We start from the raw sequence: 20,150 nt of genomic DNA on the forward strand, positions 1-20,150 counted from the left end.
AAAAACACTGATCTATTACACTGTGCTGCTGCAGCTCCATGTCTCCACCTGGTGGAGGGAGAGCAGAAGTGCAGCAGCTAATGGCAGCTTCCTCTGCCTCCCACTGCTGTCTGACTGCATTCACCTGAACCTGAGAGGAAACACAAGAGAAGAGCCAATCAGTGGAGGAGCAGCTGATCTGTTGGTGAAGGAGGATCAGAGCTGATGATGAGGAGGGTTTCCTCTGCAGGTGAAGGTGGAAGGTGTGTGTGAGCTGATGTGGATCCAGTGAATCCAGCAGCATGGATCAGTGGGAGGAAACACAGGAGGGAGCCCCTCCCTCTAAAAGCAGAGGTGGTAACCATGACAACCAGAGCAAAGCTCAGAGGTGAGATGAACATCTCCAACTGTCCATGATCTTCTCCATGTCAGAGCTCAGCACTCACACCAGCAACCTTAATTCTTCACAGGAACCAACCTGGACCTGGATCTGGATCCAGCTGGAGGTCCAAAAGGAGTGACATGTCAAAGGATTCTAATCCTGACTTCAAAGTCATCAGTTCAGGAGTGGAACAGTGAGTGTTTGTCTAGGGCTGTGACGATAACCGCATCAACGCATCACCGCATCACCGCACTTTTTTTACGCACTTTTTTTACGCACTTTCTTTACGCACTTTTTTTACGCACTTTTTTTACGCACTTTTTTTACGCACTTTTTTTTTACTTTTTGCATATGGCGCGTGTTTGGAACTATAATAAACACATTAAACGCATTCATCTTTGCTGATAATTTCCTTTTTCTGCTAGTCCTGTGGTCAGACTTTCCTTCTTTCTTTCAGACTGTTGTCTCCATTTCTCCCACCGCGCAAGTACCCTCACTGTCTGCCTCTGCGCTGCACGTGACACGCGGCTCCCTTTACATACACGGGCGCGCGCTTTCAGAAGCACACATCCTTATTCCACAACAGAAGTTTCCGTCTCGCAAGGAAATAAGACAAATTTACTGCTTTCCAATTGTTAATTTCCACTGTATTCATTTCCATTACAAGCTGCGTGCGTTCTTAAGTGCGCGACACACCCGCCCACTGGAGGATTTTGTGTTGGAGGGGGGGGGTGTTATTACTGTCCTCCTTCACTCCGTAACACCAAATATGAACGCGCGCTGTTGGATTTCCATGAAGATCAGTTTGGGAACTATTTTTTGCAGCGTAACGTTACGTGTCTGTATAAACAAAGGCGGAGCCTCCTGCCCCGCGTTCTTCATGGGTGTCAGGCTCACGGCTACCGGAAAGGTGACAAAGTGTCTGCAGTCTGTTTATTACTGGGCAATACATAATATTCTGAGAAGATGTCTGTACCAGAGAGCACAGGTGAAACTTGCGTGCAGCTCCAGAGCGGTCCACTGCAGAAGAATCAACACACACCCCCCAACAGACGTGTGCGCACCTTCTTACTATTCCTACACAAGACGCTCCGCGCTCACACACACAGTCAATCTACAACACCTATAGTTAGTTCACAAGTTAGATATGTAGTTGTTAGTTGTTACTGTTGTTTGTTAATAAAGACTAGTACGTTGTAATTGTATTTATTTCCGATGCGGCTGCCGGGGGATTTTGTGGTTTTTTTTTGGGGGGGGGGGGGGGGGGGGGGGGGCGGTTAACCGCGACACCGCGGTGATGAAAAATTCGACACCGTCACAGCTCTATGTTTGTCAGAGTTAAAGGAGGCTGGATTCTAGTTCAGATGATCAACAGTTTTCAGATGAGGGACTTGAGGTCTGGTTCAGTTCTGGATCTCTCTGATCAGACTCACTTGGAGCATCATGTGTGTGATGAGATCTGTAAACTGTTGATCCAAACATGTCATGTTATTCCAGACTAAACAGCTCAGTCTGTGTTCATGTCAAAGTCCATCAGCTGTTCATGAAGAAGCAGATCCTCCAACACTCTGATGGTTTTGTGTTTGCAGAGGTCAACAGGTCACACAGAGACTCCAGTCTGCAGCCTCCAGCTGTGGCTCCATGAAGAGTGACCGGTCCAAAAATGAACCTCCATTCTTCAGAACAGAACCAGGACCTTCAGACTCACAGTAAGAAGCAGTTTCTAGAGAACAAAGCAGAGTTCAGCTCTCAGCAGGAACAACAATGTTCTCATCAAGAACATCAGCTGATCCATCCAGGAAGGTCAACCATCTGCTGTGAGCGCTTTAGGTCTGAGAGGAAAGTTGGACGGCAACCCTCCCATTGTTGCCGAATGGAGTGGGCCCCCCCTTTTTCGGTTTTATTTGCACCTTAGACATGTAGGGCCTCTTGGTGGGGAGGGTGATGGGACATCACTGTGAGTAATCAGGAGATGTCCCCTCAGTGCCCTACCCACCAATTTTAACTACACCCCCTTAGTAAACACACACACCCTTTACTCCTCAAAATAAACATTCAAACATAAACACACACACACACAGGCGCACACACACACCCTCACAAACACATACATTCTGCAAGGAAGGTGGGACCTAGGACCATCTGACCCCTACCCCATCCCTGGTGGGGTGTACGGGGCCCTTGGCAACGGCGGCCGTGTCCCCTGGGTGCCGGTTTCCTGGGCCCGGCAGTTCTCTCTCCGCGCGGGGAGGGGGTTCATATTACACCTGAGCCGGGGGTTTCGGTATCCCTGTGGGGTGGGTTCTGGTCCCGGCCCCTGGGCGCTGGGCCCCGCCAAATTACCAACTGTGGCCGAGCCTGGTCGGGCCATGTTTACAACACCACTCGTGTGCCCCCCTTTTACCCGGGGTGCTCCTCTCCTGGGCGGGGGCAGCTGGCCCCTGCCTTGCTCCTCCCCTGGACCAACCGTGGGCCTGGTGGATGGCTGCCTGGGGTGCAGAGCGGGTCTCCCTTGGGGGGTACTGACTCGTACCTGATGTTGGGGCAGGGGGATGCCCAGAACTCCTGGGTGGTGATCGGGTGCTCGTCTGGGGCTGTGGGCACCCTTCTCGGGTGGGGCCCTGCGTTCATGCGCCACCATCCATTTTAGAAGAACATAAACACTCACCTGAGCACAGGTGTTAGCTCACCTTTGCACTAATAGTTTGCGTGATAGAATGAATGAAATATGTCACACTAGTTGGTTCGAAGGCAGAGGTATGCGTGTGTGAACACTATCTGTATTGTGTACATGTTGACATGTTGACATTTTTGCAGCTAGCAGGTGTGTTGTTAACATTTGAGTGTGTGTGTGAACAGGCCCCCCCTTTTAGATTTGTACTACATTTTTTTTTTTGAAATGATTTGAAATGGTTTATTTCAAGCAATTAAGTACAAATAATACACAACAGCAATATAATCATCAGTTATACATTGCTTGAAAGGGAGTGGAAGGAAGCAAACTTATATAATCCCACCCCGTTATACTGTAACCATTTTATTACATGATTTATCAATATCCGGTTCCCAGTTTTTATCAGACAGAATTAAAAATCATAAGATATCGATAAAGCACATGACAAAGATGAATTACTTAAGTATTACGTCAAAAATAACTATTTTAGAAATCAACATGGCAAATGCAGATCAGTCATCTGAAATATATGCAGATTATGTTACTTATAAAAGCCATTCATATGAATAAAACATAATACTATATCAGTAAAGTAGACACAACACTGTTTCAGGAATTGTCATAGCAAAATTTCATCAAGTATCAAAAGTTAAAAACATGTGCAAAATTATGCTACATTAGGAAAGATTTTTGAATCAATTTATCAATTTTTTGAGAAAGTGAAGTAATATCATTAAAAGTCAATCAAATTAACAATTTTCAATAAGTGATTAATCATTTGTTTTACTTTTTTTTTTTTTTTATAATAAAGTAATGCTGTAGGGGAAAAGTAAAAAGGGTCCATAACTGTCGATTGTCCAAGGTTGGTATTTCTTCTTTTACTGATAACAGCCGTACTTCTGGGTTTAAACAGAGTTAATAGTTCTCTTCCATGTTATGTCTGCAGACATTAGATTCAGGTCCATATCCTTCTTCAGCTGATATCAGCGACGGTGAAAGTTGAGGTCAAGTTGTCTGCAGGTCAGAACTCTGCTGTTATTCAGGTTACGTCAGACATACAGAGAAAGTGAGGAATCCAGGCGTCATATTTCTTGAAATTATTTGGCTCTTTGGTTTATTACTACATGTTGTTTCAGACGACCGTCATTAAACACTTTTCAAAGTCTTTCATGGTGTTCACAACCTGAACCTTGGACCGGTCCTCTGGACCGAGCGGTTTGACGTAAATCCTGCAGCCTTTAACCCAAGTGTCCTCAATCTGCTTACGCTTCTTGAGAAGCCTGGCATGTTTGGCGATTTCAGCATTCCTTCTGGTCAGATGGTCGTTTAGATAAGCAGCCGAACCTTTCAGGTGTTTCCTTTGGGTCATCAAAGCTAGCTTGTGTTTGTGATTCACAAACCTGATGAGGATCGCTGGTTTATCCGTCTCCTTTCTCCTGGGGAGCAGGTGGCAGGTCTCGATGGTATTGAGATCCAGGGAAATCCCTTTAGATGTGAGAAATGAATGTATTTGCTGCTCCAAAGACTCTGCCCCGATCACCGTATTAGCACTGCTAGCTACGCTAGCGCTAGCATTAGCAGTGCTTGCTCCTGCTGTCAGTTTCGCTCGAGGCTTGATTGGTACTCCAGTGAGAATGACATTATTCATCCTTACTTGCTGTTCCACATCGTCCAGTCTTTTCTCCAGAATCTCGACCCGGTTTTCTCGCTGCTCATTTTGAGCCCGAATTCTTCGGAACTCTTCCATCATCTCCCAAAGTGGCGTTAGCTTAGCCGACACTTGTTCCATAAAACTTTTCAGCGTTTCTTGAATAATGTCAAGAGACTTTTTGAGATCTTCGTATTCCTGGGGTTTCTTCGGGGGCATGGTCAGCTCTCTTTTTTGGAGAAAATCAACCTTTTAAGTAATTTGAAGATAGTTGTATTCGCAGAGAGGCACGCCACGCGTCCTGCTGTGTAACCCGGAACCGGAAGCTTTTTTTGTCTCCATTTGAACCTTACCGTAATGATAAAAATCCAGTAAACTTGCTGCTCTATGCCAGTGTTTTCAACCTTTTTTGAGCCACGGCACACTTTAACCTTAAAAAAAATCCCGCGGCACACCAGCGTCCAATAAAAAAAAAAAAAAAAAGCAGAAACTCATAGTCTGTTTTGATCTACAGCCCCCCCCCCCCCCCCCCCCCCCCCGGGGGGCAATCTGACGTGCATTTTTGTGATAATTGTGGCAGAAAAAGCAGGAAGTTGCAGGTGTTTTTTCTAAAAGATGTAATAAAAGTTAAGTTACATACAAACTGACTATGTTCGTTGTGGTTTCAAGACGTGAGCCGCTGTCCCTTTAAGCCAATGCATCATGGGAGATGTAGTGAAAATACTGCTAGAAAACGGCAGAAAGACTCGCGTCTCTGAGGTTCATGGTTTTGTTCACTTGTTCCACGGTCTGATACCGGATTCTGTGGAAAGCTACCCCGCTAAAGACGAGCTTTAGCTGGTGTTTTTGTTGGAACTGAGTGAGTTATGAGCTAAATTGGAACAAGGAAGTGAAGACTTTAAACACTTCTGATTGGTCAGACTGATGACATGTGATTAAGCCTTCAAGAATGATTGGTGGAGACGGTAAAAGCTGCGGGACTTTTCAGAAAACAGTTATAGCTGCAGATAAATCGCGGTGCCGTCATTCTTATCAAAATGTCTTTAATAGAATCAATTAAACACAAAGAAAAAAGTATTTTATGATCTTTCATATTCCTAACTACTCAGTGTTTTATCAGGACCTGTTTGGATGAACAAAGAGCTGAAATCCTGGAGATGGAAAATGTTGTTAAATCAGGTAATGAGGGCAATTTCCCACGGCGCACTAGTGTGCCGCGGCACACTGGTTGAAAAACACTGCTCTATGCTGCTTCATGGTCTTATCCCCCCCTCCTATTATCACCCTCCTACCCCCCCCCCCCCCCCCCTCTAACATCCCTCTCTCTTCTTCCCTTCTTTCTTTTTCCGTTCGGTCCAACACCAAAGATTTTCAAACATGATTGAAATTAATAAAGTTTTGCCTCAATTACAAAAGGGGTTTATTCAGACATACCTTTGGTTTGTATGAAGATTAATAACCCCTGTGTGTAAAGTAAAATATGTCTGACACAAGAGGCCTTCAGCTCTCATCTGCCTGCCCAGCTGTTGGACAGGACAAGTTTAAAAAAAAATAATAATAAAAAAAAAGAGTTGGAGAACTCTTGAGGACACAAAGCTCAGTCTGTGAGGATGAAGCAAACAGCTGAACTTTTCTCTGAGCTCAGTCCAGACATGAGCTCCAAACACAGCTAACTCATCATTTAGACCTTCAGATGGACTAGATCTGCTCTGGTTTCAACCTGGAAACACATTTGCTTAGATTAGATTCAGCACAGTCTGGATCACAGAGTTGTCATTTTAATGAGACGTACCACTAAACAGTGTGAGCTTATAGAATCAGAAAGGAAAGGACTCCTGAGCACCAAGACCAACTGTTAGGAGCAAGAATCGACTCAGTTTGGAGACCAAATTCCAGTTGATGCAAATGTTTCTCAGAGGGCAGCAGAAAAACGTCCAGTCAGTGCAACGGGAAGTGTAAAACATCTGCATTTGTTCAATAAAAAGAGTTCGGAACCAAAAATGTCATCAACCATCACCACTTTGTTCTTGTCATTGTTCACCTTTCAGCACATTCCTCCTGTGATCACCACAGCCAATCAGCTTTGACTCAGCAACTTGTGTTGAGGTTCACAGCTGGTGAGGCGCTGATGTCATCAGTCAGATACACAAACAAATGACCCTTACAGATCAGCTTAGTCACCAGTTGATTAGCATCAGTTAAAGTTTGTTGTTTAAACTTTATCTTCCACATTTTTCTTTCGTTTACAAACTGTAGCACAGAAAAAAAGCACCAACATTGTTATTATAGACCTACTTTACTCATAAATGAAGTCGGTGCGCCGTTCCTTCTGAACAAACACATGGAAAACCTGTTTGTAGAAGCTTTCCTTCTATTTCTTCAGTTTTAAAAGTCCAAATCATTTTAATCATGTTAGTTATTTCAAAGGAATCGTGTTAGTTTAAAAGAATCATGTTCATTTAATGTGTTAAATGTTGAAAATGTAAACCTAGTTTATTGTGAAATTTTGAAATGATTTTACCATGTGCAGCAAACTTAATTCTTAACTATAACTTCAACTTGATATTTTAAAAGTAATTATGTTTCTTATTTAAAGCTACAAAACTAGTGTTTTCATTATGTCCTATACTTACTTTAAAGCAATTTATTGAAACTTCCCATCAAAATAGTTCTTTTTAAATAGTTACATGTTACAGTGTACTTGATATGAAATTTCAAATGACTTGCAGTCACACAAAGAGATGGTATCACATACCTATTCTGTATTCAGAACATTGAGTTGCCAAAAATTAAGACAGCTGAACCATGTATCAAAAACAAAAAGGAGAGTGCATTGTCAGGTATCTCAAAAGTAAACAACTGTTATTGCCAGTGCAAATATACCAGAGCAAAAAAAAATCATCATAAAAATTTTAAACAAATAAGATTGTACATAAATCAATTTTTTATGTGCATACTGTGCATTCTAAAATATCAAAGTCACAATATGTTGAAGACTCAAAAGGCATTCAATCAAAATCTTCAAACTTACCTAAGAAAACACAAAAATATTGCACACCGTGCAATTAAATTTAAAAAAAAATGGAACTTAAGTAGTGCTGGCAAATAAGGGCATATCACGTTTGGTAGTGCAATTCTAAAGAAAATGCTACGTTTTCTGGACCTTTTGTCCGTTTCACACTAAAAGACTGCTATCACAAAGCAATTTTGTATTCATAACATTCACAGTTGCAATAAACTTCAAAATTAAGACGGTTGAACCATGTTTCAAGACAAAAAACAAAGTGCATTGTCAGGTATGTTTCTTAAAAGTAAAAACTGTTAAGTACTAATGCAAATATACCTGAGTGGAAAAAAATCCTTCTAAAGAATTGTAAACAAATAAGAATGTAAAGAAAAGTTTTTTTTGTTATTAAAATCTAAAGCTATTCAATCATAGAATCAAACATTGCACAAAATGCATTTAACAATGGTAAATGCTTAACGATGGAAAACAAGTACTACTGGTAGGTGAGGACACAACACCCTCTGTGGTGAATGTCTGAAGACACTGCTCACTGTCCGTGGCCTCTGATCTTGTCTCTGAAAGAGTCTGTTTTTCAGAGCACGAACCTTGTTGGAAAGTTCTCCTTCGTTCAGTTCCATTATTATCTTTTGAAGTACCTCAAACATGTAACGGAGGTTTTGCGGATAGCTGAGGTTGAGGGCATACATCAATCCAAACAGCATGGCGACAGCCATTGCCACATTTTCCAGATTCTGTAGCACCATGATGCCCTCCAAGACAACTCCAATGTCTTTACCCTCCAAGACAACTCCAATGTCTTTACCCTCGGCACTCGAAGCTTGTTCCTTCAGGACATAAACACCCGCGCAGGTGTCCGCAATGGCATCATTAATAGAGTCTTCATCCATGCCCTGTACCAAAACAAATAGATGGGCAAGATCTTAGTCAAAAAGAAATATTAACTGTACATTGACAAATACACAATATATTACAGTGGTGGATTGTTAATAAATACAGGAAGACATACACTTCCTTTGAAGCCACGTCGCACTGCCGCTTGCGCATTGTCTACAGATGGAAACTGGTCATTCACAATGTGGAAAAAACAAAGATTGTAGGTAGTGGCAGTGCGACACGGCCTTAAGCAGTTGGAAAGAAAATGAAGGACTGCAAAATAACATTTTGTGAAGTCCAGCACATAAGAAATTTATTAGTTAAAAAAAAGATATACATACCTCATATTCCTGGACCAAGTTTTCTGGATCTTCATCCATGTAAATGGAGACTCCTTTAATAATGTACTCTCGTCTGGCATCTACATCATTACACTGGAAAAGAAAATATCTTTATTATTCACCTCTAGAAAGACCCACTCCAATGAAAATTGTGTTTTGGGTGTTTTTAACATGTTCTTTTAGGTGCTGGGCTGAGTTCAAAGACTCTATAATGCTCTCTATACCAACCACACAGCTCTTTGACAACATAGAACACACAATCATGTACAATGCATATTTGGTCAATTTCAAAAACGTCTGGCAATCCACCTGCTACTCTGTGAGCCAGTAACATTTCTTTTCTGTAAGTAATGCCCTTGAGTGTCACACACTGTGCAAATTGGACTTCATGTGTGCCAGGGAACTTTTGCTGGATGACTTGTGCTGTGTCTTCATTGAGCAAGTCCACTGGCAGAGTGGATACATCTGAAACCTCAATGTCTGGCTTAGATAGATGTAGTGCACGCAGATGGTAAGCAATCATCATCTGATGTTTAAGGATAAAGAAACGGGGACATTCTTGAAACAACTTGTGTGTCTGATAACCTGTTCGAAAAAGTTATGCTTGGCTTTAAAGCGCATTGTCCATTGCCCAACAACTGGACCAAACAGCTTGATCATCTGCAGATAGTAAGATAAGATAAGATAAGATAAGATAAGATAAGATAAGATAAGATAAGATAAGATAAGATAAGATAAGATAAGATAAGATAAGATAAGATAAGATAAGATAAGATAAGATAAGATAAGATATTCCTTTATTCAATAGTGCTCCAAGTAATGATGCTTCGGTAACTCAAATCAGGGAAAAGTTCTTTAAGTCTGTGCCTGTGCTCAATTATTTTACTTTCCAAAAATGCTAGTGAGTCATCACTGTGAACAGGGGCAACAACAAGCTCTGTGACATATTTAAGATCCATGAGGACAAGCCACGCAGGTTCATGTTCAGGTACACCGCAAGCTCCAGTTTTCATGTGCATTCCCTCCCACTGTCTTCGTGCTTGAGAAACTTTGTGACACAACATGTGGTTTGTTTGTCCTGTGTTACGTCTGGCTTAGCTGCATTTGATGTGTGTATTGAGGGAGGACACATTTCCTTGAAATAAACACAAGTACTGTAAGGAGAGGAGTGTGTTATTGGAAATACTATGGCTTTAATTGCGTGTTTGCGATTGTATGTCTTGGCAGGTCAGTGTGTGGTGTTGTCCTTTGACTATCACTGTTAGAAATATTGGCTATGCAAGATTGTTGCCTTGGATGCGTGCCCAGCCTCCAGCTGTTGAATAAATCTCGCGCCCGTGCACCCCTGTTTACCCCGCCCACCTGTGTTTGACCTTTTCATGAGGTTTCTCGAGAGTTTTTTCTTTTTGACCCCAGGTTCCTCTTGGTTTCCACTTGATCTAGCAGAATATAATTCCATTTCAAACTGACTCTTTCTTTACATTAATCATTTTATGTTTTGGAGGTTAATTGTTGCATTTGTTCAGCAGAACTGTCAAACTTAAAAGCATCTGGAGACATTATCATTACACTTTGGGCAATGTGCTGAAACGCTTCACGAGACCTCATCTACCCATGACTACTTGCTACCACAAATTTTATCATTCTTTAGCCGTGGTGTCGCATTCTCTGGGATCACAAGTGCCCTCTGCCTTGAGGCACACGTACTGTGGGCCTGACCTCGTGTATTTCTAATCTACATGTCTGATCTGCAGACTTAGTGTTTTCTTTTAAAAAACAGCTAAAAACCTATCTTTTTAAAATATATTTTTTATAATTATTTTTATACTCTGTGTTTTACAGTGTTTTACTTTGAAGCACTGTGTGTGTTTTGTCTTGAAAGGTGCTATACAAATAAAGTTTATTATTATTAAAGCAAATCTGACATAATTTCTGTTTGGATCCAAATGAGAACTTTTAAAATCTGTTTCTCCTTAGTGTCCACAGAGAGAAGAAGAGGAGCGGACCCCAGTCTGCAGAAAGACCCAGAGCTGGTGAGTCAGAGCCTGATCATCTGCTGATGGATTCTTCTGGAAACATGTTCAAAACTCATGAAGGAGCTTTCTTCTCTGCTCTTTCAGCAGATGTTTGTCTGCAGGAGAGTTTTGGAGAACATCAGATCAGTCTGAGGAGCAGAAGTGAACATGTGGCTGAAGGAACTGAAGAAGCAGGAAGAGAAACGCTCCTCAACAGGGTCTACACTGAGCTCTACATCACAGAGGAACTGAGACCAGAGGGTCACACCCAACATGAGGTGATGCAGCTGGAGACCACCACCAAGACCATCCAGCTCCATGACACTGCAATCAAGAACCCAGACATCTTCAAAGTCTTCCCTGACCAACACAGATCCATCAGAGTGGTTCTGACCAGCGGAGTTGCTGGAGCTGGAAAAAGCTTCTCAGTGCAGAAGTTCACTCTGGACTGGGCCGAGGGCTTGGAGAACCAAGACATCAGTGCTGTGGTTCCTCTGTCCTTCAGGGAGATGAACTTGATCAGAGATGAGCAGCACAGTCTTCTCACTCTGATCCAGCTGTTCCATCCAACACTCCAGAAGATCCCAGCAGAACAGCTGTCTGTCTGCAAACTTCTGTTCATCTTTGATGGTCTGGATGAAAGCAGACTTTCTCTGGACTTCAACAACAGTCCGCTGGTGTCTGATGTCACACACAAGTCCTCAGTCAACGTGCTGCTCACTAACCTCATCCAGGGACGTCTGCTGCCCTCAGCTCTGGTCTGGATCACTTCCAGACCTGCAGCAGCCAATCAGATCCCTCCTTCATGTGTGGACAGACTGACAGAAGTACGAGGCTTCAATGATGCTCAGAAGGAGGAGTACTTCAGGAAGAGGTTCCCAGATGAAGAGCTGTCCAGCAGAATCATCTCCCACATCAAGGGCTCCATGTCCCTCTACATCATGTGTGAAGTTCCAGTCTTCTGCTGGATCACTGCTGTGGTTCTGGAGAACCTGCTGCCCACAGAGCAGAGAGGAGAGCTGCCCACCACCCTGACTGACATGTACTCCCACTTCCTGATGGTCCAGACAAAGAGGAAGAAGAACAAGTACCAGCAGAAACATCAGACAAGTCCACAAGAGCTGACAGAGACTGACAGGGAAGTTCTTCTGAAGCTGGGGAGGCTGGCATTTGAACATCTGGAGAAAGGAAACATCATGTTCTACCAAGAAGACCTGCAGCAGTGTGGTCTGGATGTCACAGAGGCCTCAGTGTACTCTGGAGTTTGTACTGAGATCTTCAGAAGAGAGTGTGAGATCTTCCAGAAACCGGTCTACAGCTTTGTTCATCTGAGCGTTCAGGAGTTTCTGGCTGCAGTCTACATGTTCCACTGTTACTCCAACAGGAAGGTAAAGGTCATTGAGGACTTCCTGGAAAACAACATGAAAAACTCATCCCTGGATAGATTTCTGAAAAGACTCTTGAAGAAATCCCTGCAGAGTAAAACTGGACACCTGGACCTGCTGGTTCGCTTCCTTCATGGTCTCTCTGTGAAGTCCAACCAGAGACTCTTAGGAGGCCTTCTGGGTCAGAGAAAGAAGAATCCAGGAACCATCCAGAGAGCCATCAACAATCTGAAGGAGATCAACAGTAAAGGAGTCTCTCCTGACAGAAGCATCAACATCTATCACTGCCTGATGGAGATGAAGGACCTCTCAGTTCATCAAGAGATCCAAGAGTTCCTGAAGTCAGAGAATAAATCAGAGAAGAAACTCTCAGAGATCCACTGCTCAGCTCTGGCCTACACTCTGCAGATGTCAGAGGAGGTTCTGGATGAGCTGGACCTCAACCAGTACAAGACATCAGCTGAGGGTAAACGGAGACTGATCCCAACTGTGAGAAACTGCAGAAAGTTCAGGTGAGTCCAGAAGTGATTGTGATGATAAATCAGATCAGTGTTCAGATCTTCAACATTTATCTTCTAGCATTTGTGGTCACACATTTCAATTTAACACCAGAATCAACACAAAACAACATTTAGATTTGATTTCTGGAATCATGTCAAACTCTCCTGATCTTCCTGATTCTGTAAGAAAGCTAACATCTTCTAAACATTTTTACTGATGGCTCTACTCAGAGCTGCAGCTATAGACTTTAGTGATCACAGAATCTATTCAGTTTTCCCTTAGACTTCTGTTTTAATCAGATTACAAATAGATTACATTTTGTCCAAATGAAATCTTCAGAACTGTCTGAAAGGTTTGAACACAAAGCAGACGGTCCAGAATGAAAGGATGTCTTCATTTCCACAATGTCAGTCATTCTAGAAGCACATTTCTAAAATGCTCTTTCTTCTGTTCATCATCTTCTTTCTACATAATTCATTGATCTGTGAATTAAACAGTTTGATAACTAACAGAAGAAACTGAAGCAGAAACAGATTCTTTCTTCTGATCCTTTTGGTCCCTTTAGTTCAGTCAACCATCATCTGCATACATACAGTCTCTGATGAAGATCTGAGTCTAACACACAGCAGTGCAGTTTCATGAGCTTGTATTGATTTGTTTATCCAGTTCCATTGAAAGGATTCATGTTTCAGACGTCTTTCTTCTATTTTCTGGATTCCTATTTCTCTGATGCTTTTAGAAAAATCCCAGAGTGTGAGTACAAGTTCACCAGAAAATCTTCTGGATCAATCCAGGCTTTTAGAACCTGGAAATGAAGGTTGTGCTGCTAATAAGTTTGATTGTGAAAGTCCTTATTGATCGGACCGAAATAGGAGTTCTGACTGCAGAATGAAGCCTAGCATCATAGCTAACTTGTAAACCTGCACAGGTTTTTGTTCCTCCATACCGAGGTTCTGGAATCCAGTGAAGAAAGTCCAGACAGGATTTGATTCACCTGCATGGATTCACCAGGTGCATATTAAACGATTCCTGCTGTTTTGTTATAGTATGGCTCTGGAACCATTAGAACCATGATGTTCCTGATCAAAGCTAGCTAGCCTTCAGCAGTCTGGATGCAGCTTCTTATGTCCATGGAACATCAACAGCCTCATATTGTGTGTGTGAACTGTGAGGAGCATAATGGGTCAAAGGTCAGAGTGATGTCATCATGGTCTCCTGAGGATCCTTTGGAGAAGATTCCTGACTTTGAATGAGACTCTGAAGAATCCACCTGCTTTTATTGTAGTAAGACACTTCTCTGTTTCCTGTTGAAGCTCCGCCCCCTGGCCTCTTTCTCTGCGGTTTCCTTTTTCCAGACAATCTATGAACACAGCGCTTAAACAAACAGAGCTCTCCCTCTGAACACATGACAAAAGCCTGAAAGTTGAGCCGCATGTTCTCAATGGAATGAATGAATGAATGAATGAATGAATGAATGAATGAATGAATGAATGATACTTTATAATACAGAGGGAAATTAGATTCTAGTATAATTTGAACAGGAGCAGACATACAACAACAGGAAAACACACACATTTGGGAGTTGACCAAGGTTGTTTTGCTGCCTTGATGCCGGCTGTGACGCCATGACGTAGGCGCAACCTTGGTTAGCGTACAGATGGTCCAAAAAAGTGGGAGGGGGCGTCTTTGGTGACAAAAAAAGTTGTATCTAAACAATGTGTACAATGTGTAGATACAAGATAAAACTACACCATTTACCACAATTGCCATGTATGCAGACAAAACACAATACATGAGGCTGGGGAGGATGGGGTTTGGGGGCCCCCATGAGATCTTTCCTTGGAGTGCAGCTCCATTAGCCGGGCACATTCTTCCAGACGGCGCACAAAGGAGGGAGGGGGGTATTAGTAGAGCCGAGGTCAAGTGGGGGATGAGTTGCAGTTATCAGCCCTGTGAACAGCTGCTGTTGTCCACTCTGAAAGTGGTTTGTTTGGTGGAGCCAAGGACGGTTGTCCACAGCTCGCTATGGGAGTCCGATTAGATTAAATTCTTTTGGGCGGCAGCAGGTTGTTTAGTCCTGCTGGCAGAGTCCTTGGCTGGCACTGCTGTGTTGAGGCAGGTTTGACTCAAATAAAGTGGGTGAATTTAGCCCAGTCTTAGTAACTAGTAACAAGTTTGTTTCAAATCAAATCAACATTTACCTGAAAAAAGAAAATATAAGTCAATACAAGACTTTGAAAATAAGATTTGATAGGGGAATGGAAGAAGCGAAAGTTTATAAAAATCAAACCCCCACTCAACAACACTCATATCAACAAAACAACGAAATTAAACATTTGACATAATAACGCTAACATACAAAAAACACCTGATGACGACAGACAGACACACCCAAAAACTCCGACCAAACACCAAACCCCCTATAAAGGAAACAAGATGCCTAAGTTGAAAAAGAAATGAAAACTAAATAAAACAAAACAACCACTTTGGTAATGATCCTTCCATAGTCCGAGAATACACATACTAATCATTGTTGCATTGCATCTTGGTACATATTCATTATATATAATTTATTGATGCTTTATACATGATTTGGGCCGTTTTAAAATCTACCAAGGCCTGCAATTTAATGTAGTAAATGTAAATGTATTAAGAAAAAGAGGATTGGTGTGCTCATAATATTTAACTTTGTGAACTAATCTGATGGCTCGCTTTTGGAGTATAACTAAAGGATGCAAATTAGTTTTGTAGCTATTTCCCCACACTTCAATACAATAATTCAAATATGCCATTAGAAAGGAATGATACAAAATAAACAAAAACGGATTGATTAAGCATCATAGCTAAACCTTTTCATCAAACCAACACATTTAGCCACTTTAGAACGTAAATGATGTATATGGGATTTCCAACAAAGCTTATCATCAATAACTACACCCAAAAACACATGTTTTTGCACTCTCTCAATTGGTGTATCATTAATAATAATTTCCACTGGCACCCCCTTACTTTTCCTCCTAAATAGCATAAATTTAGTCTTTTTTTAGATTCAAAGATAATTTGTTCTTACTAAACCAATGTTTTAACTTGTAAAATTCCTGAGTTACGTCACTAAGAAGTTTCTCTAGATTCTGCCCTGAACATAAAATGCTGGTATCGTCTGCAAAAAGTATGAATTTCATAATGTTTGACAATTTGCACATATCGTAAATATAAAGTAAAAACAGAGTTGGTCCAAGAATTGAACCTTGAGGTACTCCACATATGAAATTCCTATTTCTAGATTTAGTATTATCAATCTGTACAAACTGCTGTCTATCTTCCAGTTAGCTCTTTAAACAGTTTTGTGTTACTCCTCTGATTCCATACTTCACCAATTTCTTCAGTAAAATATGATGGTCAATCGTATCGAAGGCTTTCTGTAAATCAATTAAAATTCCATTGCTGAATTTATTTTTTTCAATACAGTTGGTAATCTTTTCCACAAGTTCTATTAAGGCAAGTGACGTAGATCTTCCTTGTCGGAAGCCATTTTGACTGTTGAACAGCAGATTGTTTTTCTCGATAAAGTTAAGTAATCTGAGAGTAAATAATTTCTCTAGAATTTTTGAAAGCTGAGGCAATAAAGACATTGGACGGTAATTTGTAAAACTTTGCTTATCCCCTGTTTTAAATAAAGGAATTACTTTGGCCGTTTTCATTTTAGTGGGAAACTGCCCACATTTAAATGACAGATTAAAGATATGTGCAAGTGGTTTGATAATAGCTTCAGCAACATTCTGAATTGTTTTCATATCAACGCCAGCCGCATCCTGTGATTTTTTATTACTACATGTCCTAATAGTGTCCAATACCTCCTTCTCATTAGTAGGCATGAGAAACATTGTATTTGAATTTGTCTCAATCAAATCACACACAGATGCATCTTTCTGGCTATGAAAATTTCTATAAAGGAGTTGTAAGCTGTGTTTACATCTGACTCCTTGTAAACGGAGTCCCAGTTTTAAAAGGATAGGATTTTAAAAGGATTTAAATTTTTAAGTGACTGTTCTTTTTTTTTTTTTTTTTTTTTTTAACTTGTCCTGTCCAACAGCTGGGCAGACAGATGAGAGCTGATGGCCTCTTGTGTTGGACAGATTTTACTTTAACAAGAGGGGTTATTAATCTTCAGACAAACCAAAAGTATGTCTGGATAAACCCCTTTTGTAATTGAGGCCAAACTTTATTAATTTCAATCATGTCCGAAAATCTTTGGTGTTGGACCGGACGGAAAAGGAAAGAGGGGAAGAAGAGAGAGGGACGTTAGAGAGAGGGGGGGTAGGGGGTGATAATAGGAGGGGAAGGGGGATAAGACCATGAAGCAGCATAAAGCAACAAGTTTACTGGTTGTTAATCATTATGGTAAGGTTCAAATGTAGTACAATAAGGGCGGAGCCTGTCCACACACACACTCAAATGTTATAAACACACCTGCTAGCTGCAAAAAATGTCCACCTGTCGATATGTATACAAAACAGATAGTGTTCACACGCATACTTATGCCTTAAAACCAACTAGTGTGAAATATTTCAGTCATTCAGTCATGCAAACTGTTAGTGCAAAGGTGAGCTAACACCTGTGCTCAGGTGAGTGTTTATGTTCTTCTAAAATGGATGGTGGAACGTGGAAAGAAGGAGGGAGAGTGCCCAGCCATCCCCACCCCAAGACCCCCACCGCAGCAGCAGCGGCAGCCGGAATCCCCCCAACGCCACACGGGAACCGGCAGGGAACAACCGCCTCCCGGGCGACCAAGCCCGCCACCCAGGCCAGGGCCAGCAGGACCGCCGCAAGGCCCCCAGAGCCAGAGAGCAGGGAGGCACGGAGGGAGCCCAACCAGGAGAGCAGACCCCCCGCCGCGCCGGGAGAACCCAACGCAGAGAGAGAAGGAGAAGGAGAAGGACGCCCACAGCCCCAGACGAGCACCCCACCACCACCCAGGAGTTCCGGGCATCCCCCCGCCCCAACCCCAGGTACGAGCCAGGACCCCCCAAGGGAGACCCGCTCCGCACTCCAGGCAGCCATCCGCCCGGCCCACGGTTGGTCCAGGGAGGAGCGAGGCAGGGGCCCGCCGCCCCCGCCCAAGAGGGGGGAACCCCGGGGAAAAAAGAGGGCCCACATGGGGTGTTGTAAATATGGCCCGACCAGGCTCGGCCACAGTTGGAAATTTGGCGGGGCCCAGCGCTCAGGAGCAAGAACCAGAACCCACCCCCCAGGGACACGAACACTCCCGGCTCAGATGTAATGTGAACCCCCCCGCCGCGCGGAGAGAGCACCGCCGGGCCCAGGTAGCCGGCACCCCGGGGACACGGCCGCCATCGCAAAGGGGCCCGTACCCCCCACCAGGGAAGAGGCAGGGGACAGATGGTCCTAGGTCCCACCTTCCTTGCAAAATGTGTGTGCGTGTATGTGTGTTTGAGAGGGTGTGTGTGTGCATGTGTGTGTGTTTATGTTGGAATGTATATATTGAGGGGGGAGGGGTGTGTGTGCTAAGGGGGGTGCAGTTAAAATTGGCGGGTAGGGCACTGAGGGGACATCTCCTGATTACTCACAGTGACGTCCCCTCACCCTCCCCACCAAGGGACCCTAAATGTCTAAGGTGTGGTTAAAATTGGCGGGTAGGGTGCTAGGAGGACATCCGCTGCTTGCTGGCAGTGATGTCCAAGCACCCCCCCTACCAAGGGCCCTACATGTCTAAGGTGCAAATAAAACCGAAAGAGGGGGGGCCCACTCCATACGGCAACCATAGGAGGGGGGCCACTGCCTAGTAAACCACCCCCCCCAAGGCTCATCGCAGGCTAAGCCCCCCACCCCCTCACCTCAGGTTATATGAGGAAGGGGGTAAGTTGGGGACAGCTGGTAGACTGTCCCCCGGTGGTCAAACAGCTGTCCCCCCCCCCCCCCCCCCCCCAGCAAGGGGGCCAGGCCCACCCAGCCCAGGGGCCCCACCCCCGGAGGCGCCGACACCCCAGGCCCAGCACCACCCCCCCCACACAGAGAGAGAGGAGCCAGAAAGCGTTGCCCCCCCCCCCCCCCCCCCCCCCCCCCCCGGAGCAAGCCCAGGCCCCCACCCCCAAACGCCGGCCCTAGAAGAGCTCTGGTCAGGCCTCGACGGGACCGAGGCAGCCGACCGGCCGGGGAAACCGCCGATGGCCTGTTGAGTGACTGTTCTGATTTAATCCTACAATATGCAAAATCATTTTGATTGATTACGTATCTTATGTCTTACATCATATATCATGAAGATGATCACTAATGTCATTTAGTAATACACCACTAACCACTTTACTATCAAAAATATTTGAAAATATGTTGTCAATTAAAGTGGCACTGTGTGATGTTATTCTGGTCTTCCTTCAATCCTGGCAGAAAATCACTCCATGGTGACATCCATCTTTAGAGTCTCAAGCAATCTGCATAAGTGGGCAAGAAAAGCACACAGCTTTTGAACCAATTCTGAAAGCTTCTCCATCTGAGTCTCTCCTCCCCGAATAACCTCCGATGCCAATTAGGAGAAATCCAATTATCAAAAGTCCAAATAGGTACACGTCCTCGACGTCTTCCACAGACAGCTGGGCCAGGCACACCAGGCTCCACTTGCCCCATGGATCAAAGGTGTATCCAGCAGCATGGGTTCAGTCTGGGCAGGAAGGGTCCGCTTTCCCGTTCCTAAGTGTGGAAAAAACATTGTTGATCGAATTTAGGGACAAGCTGATCAGATCCAAATTCAGTTTGTAGAAAAGCAGTGGTTTCAGAAGGATAAAAAAATGCAGCTCTGGGGCAGACAGGATAAGAAGCCTTGGAAAGGGATGACATAGGAGGAGCAAGAGGAAAACATGTCTGTACTCGACGAGAGTCAGAAAGCAAGATGAATGAGTGAAAGAAGCTGTGAGGCAGAAATGACAGAGAGGAACCTGAATGAGGTTCTTTCTATCCACTCTGAAAGGATGAAGGTCTGAGAGAAACTGATGAGGAGGACTGTTTCATGATGAAGATGAAGCTCTGATGAAGAGAGAAATGTCCAACTGGAACTTCATCACATCCTGAATTCATCATAAGATCTGTTAAGAGATAGACATGTTTTTGTCTTTGTTTCTCTTGCAGACTTCCAGGATGTGGACTCTCAGAGACTCACTATGAAGTTGTGGCCTCAGCTCTGAAGTCCAACCCGTCCCACCTGACAGAACTGAACCTGAGCAACAACGTCCTGGAGGATTCATCCGTGAAGGTTCTGTGTTCTGGACTGGAGAGTCCAAACTGCAGACTGCAGACTCTGAGGTCAGAACAT

At 43.5% G+C, this 20,150-nt stretch overlaps 1 pseudogene across 1 annotated transcript in view; it reads left to right on the top strand.

Annotated features, from left to right (window-relative positions):
• LOC144981288 (protein NLRC3-like) overlaps positions 1-20,150 on the top strand; it is a 45,235-nt pseudogene that overhangs the window by 11,847 nt on the left and 13,238 nt on the right. Inside the window, exons 2-7 of the transcript XR_013650656.1 lie at positions 230-367; positions 450-554; positions 1,951-2,070; positions 10,903-10,958; positions 11,046-12,837; positions 19,967-20,140. The product of XR_013650656.1 is annotated as a protein NLRC3-like (transcript). The remainder of the gene's footprint in view (positions 1-229; positions 368-449; positions 555-1,950; positions 2,071-10,902; positions 10,959-11,045; positions 12,838-19,966; positions 20,141-20,150) is intronic.

This window comes from Oryzias latipes, chromosome 2 (genome assembly GCF_053564925.1).
Source record: "Oryzias latipes strain Hd-rR chromosome 2, Olatipes_Hd-rR_3.1".
NCBI classification, from domain to species: Eukaryota; Metazoa; Chordata; class Actinopteri; order Beloniformes; family Adrianichthyidae; genus Oryzias; species Oryzias latipes.